A 3582-nucleotide genomic window follows, 5' to 3' on the forward strand; every position below is an offset into this window, starting at 1 on the left:
CCGAACATCAGCAATTCTGATACTTGCGATGAAATTATTCGAAGAAAAATTCAAGCTCAAATACACTAAGTCTTTAAAACATACAAACCTCCAGCATATCGTCGACGTCTCGATATCCAACGTGCCTACCACAAAAAATCAATTTGTTTGTTCCATTCACGCTCCTATCTCAGAAACACAAATCTATGAAATGAAGCACCAAATGCTTATTCCTAAACAAGTTGGTTCGGTTTTCCTTGCCATAATCTCAGACCACGAATAGCTGTGGATTGGACAGGAGCACACTACATACGTACTCATCGAAAATCTATGACTACTGTATACTACAAGCAAAGGGATTTGACAAAAGACAGGCAAATAACATTGATACAGAAAATTAGGCTGTTGAATTCAAATAATGTAAAGCAATCAGTCGATGACATCGAAAATGCAATAGACAAGGTCACTAGGGACAAAAGAACGCAAACCTGGTTCATCGCATCTCCAACAGCTCATTATACTATCGCCCCTACTTGAGAGACTCAACCTAATCTAAGAAGGAGATTGTAACAAAAATGTTAAAGTATATTATATCCTCCTCACTCCTAAACTCATATAAGCAGGGGCCCGTTGCCAATTCTTCTCTTGTATGGGGAAGACAGTCTTTTTGGTAATCCGGTAAAGGTCTTGTATAATAAAGAAGTCCTGCAGTATATTTCAGAAAAAATAAAAAGTACATGTTTACAAGTTATTATTCTGACCCATTACAATATGTACTATAACATTTAAAACTCAACCCGTATTGGATTTTATGAAAAGTATTTATTAATTTAGCATTTACAAAAATTTCGGCTATAAGAATATACTAGACAATATTTTTTCATGCAATTTTGAGAATTATACAAATTTAAAGCGTTCTTGACTTCACGTAACTGATTAAATGTAAATCATACGATAAAATTGTATATAACATATTCAAGGAGAGTGTGGCGTAAGGCAAGATGGGGAAGAAGGGTCGATAGGGTAGAGCGTGACCTAGACGAGGGAGGAGATAGAAAAGTATCAGGAGCAATTGGGAAAGGTACGGTGAAAGAAATATGGGAGGATCTAAAAGAGAAAGTGAAAGGGTGTGTGCAAAAGAATGTATTTAGAAATAAGAAGAAAGGAATGGTGAAGTCGTGGTGAGATAAAAAATGTAAAAAGATGAAAATAAAGTTGAAAAAGAAGTACAATAAGTGGAAAGAAGAAACTGCGGAAAGGAAGGAGTAGAAATTAGGCATAAGTTTAGGTTGGCGTGTAAGAAGAATCAGCAGGAAAAGTAGGAAGGTCGGGAAGAGGAGTTGAAAAGTGATGAGACAGAAGGGGAATAGTGGCAGATGATAAATAGGTTTAGGAAACGTAGGGTGAGTATAAGTAAAAATATAAGAAGTGAAAAATGGAGGAATTTTTTTGGGTATCATTTCAGGGCTCAGATTCGCGGAAGAGAGATGCGAGGATTAGAAGAACGAGAGAGTTAGATAGAAAGGAGCTGCATGACAAGCAAATGGAGAAGCAGATAAGGAAGTTTAAAAGATATAAAATAACGTAGCGTGACTGCTGATCCCATAAGTGTCAAGAGAGAGGCTAAAGAAGAGAGTGAAAAAAATATTGGGAGGAAGGGATTCTCAAAAGGGTAGAGGGAGGGGTGGATCGTACCATTGTAAAAAATGGGAAAGATGTCAAGGGGAAAGAAATATTGCCGAAGACACAGGCGGGCTTTGGGGAGAAAAGGAGCATTATCGACAATATTTACGTCTTTCAGCACGTGGTAGAAAGAGAATTAGCGAAAAAGGGTTCAAAAAGTGTGTGCTTTTTTTGTAGATCTTAAAGGCTTGTTCCCTTCGGTGGATGAGGGGAGATTGTGGGATGCGATGGAGAAGAGAAGATTAGATAGAGACCCAATCGAGAGGGTAAGGGAGGAATATGAAGAAACGATAGATAGAGTGAAAGAAGGGTGAGGGAATTTTGGAGGATTTCTGGATGGATGGGGGGTTAATGCAAAGGTGTCCGGTTACCCAAGGCTTTTTGCGATTTTAATCGCAGGAATAGAAAATAAGCTGGTGGCCGGAGTGGTAGGAGTGGTCAGGATGTAGTCACTCGCGTATGCAGATGACATAGTGCTGCTCGTAAAGAGCAAGAAGACTTCAAAGGAGATGATGAAAAAGTTTAGAAGATACCTGGAGAAAAATAGGTCAGACTTGAATGCGGAAAAGTCCAAGGTAATGGTGTTCAAGAAAGAAGGTGGAGAGGATAAGGGAGGTGAGTGAAAGTGGAAGAGTAAGGCGGTACAGGAGGTTTGTGGGCTGGAAAAGAATTTGTTCGCAAATGAGTTTGGAAGGAGAATAAAATTGTTTAAGTCTCTAGTGATGAGTGCCTTATTTTAGGGAGTGTTGGTGAGAGAAGAAGAACAGGAGTAGTAGTGCAAAGATGAATGTGGAAAGGAAAAGTAATTTAGAACAAATGTACTGCAGATGGATGAAGTGAGAAGGATGCACGATGAAAGAAGGCTGGACGGTATATGTGATGGGTAAGAAAAATGGCATGGAAAGAGAGAAGGCAGCAAGGGAGGAGAATATAACTGAGTCAAGGTTTAACAGGAACTATGCGTGGATTATGCCAAGAGGGTGGGCGCAATATTTGTGCGAGAAAATAGGTAAGGAGCTGATAGCGAGGATATGATATCGTTGCATGGAGGATTTTAATAGGTTTTTGCTCTCTAGAGATAAGAAGATGTTTGAACTTCGCGGGAAGGTGGATGTAAGAGTGGAGCACTGATTCGCGGAGTTTGAGGAGGTAGAAAAGAGTACGATAAGCATGGAAATATCGATGCATAAAAGAGGGAACAAAATGGCAGTAACATGTGTGAAGGGGGTGTTGGGTAAGGTGACGAAGAAGAGAAGTAAAGAGGAAGAGGAGTGCAGAAGGAAATATTGTAAATGGTAAAGAAAGTCTATATAAGGAAAATGTAAATATTGTAAATAGTAGATCAGTATTAGGTATTAGCCACGGAGGCAGAGCTTGGCAATGCGATGCAAGGTGAGAGAGTAAGGACATGCTTGCGAGGCGTGGCAAGGCGAGGAGACGAAGGCAAAGCTATAATAGCGACCAGTCTTAGATGAATGTTAGTTGCAAGAAAATTCTGTAAAAAATAGAAGTGTAAGCAAGTCAATTTTTTAAGGGCAGCAGACCGAAAAAAATGCTTATCTATTGTATATAAAACATGTTCACAATATCCCTGTAAAGAAAAAAAATGGTCGAGTTTTTTTTAAATTCCACTTCTTTCATTTTCAGAAGAACTGCCACTACATTTTTTAATTTTATATTTTTATTTATTTTTTCTTATGAATTTAAAAAATCATCGACATCGACTTTTGAAATTAAAATATTCATGATTTCTTTCGAAAATCTCGACTTAAAATAAGTATATTATTATTTACCATACTTAATATTCTCTTAAATATAGAGTATAGGAATGAACTTCCAAAATGAAGCCAAATAGAATTAAATTTTTACAAGATCTGTTTATTTTTTATTTCAGGTGGCAGCACGGGAAGTACTAGAAAC

This window comes from Belonocnema kinseyi, chromosome 10 (genome assembly GCF_010883055.1).
Source record: "Belonocnema kinseyi isolate 2016_QV_RU_SX_M_011 chromosome 10, B_treatae_v1, whole genome shotgun sequence".
Taxonomy (NCBI): domain Eukaryota; kingdom Metazoa; phylum Arthropoda; class Insecta; order Hymenoptera; family Cynipidae; genus Belonocnema; species Belonocnema kinseyi.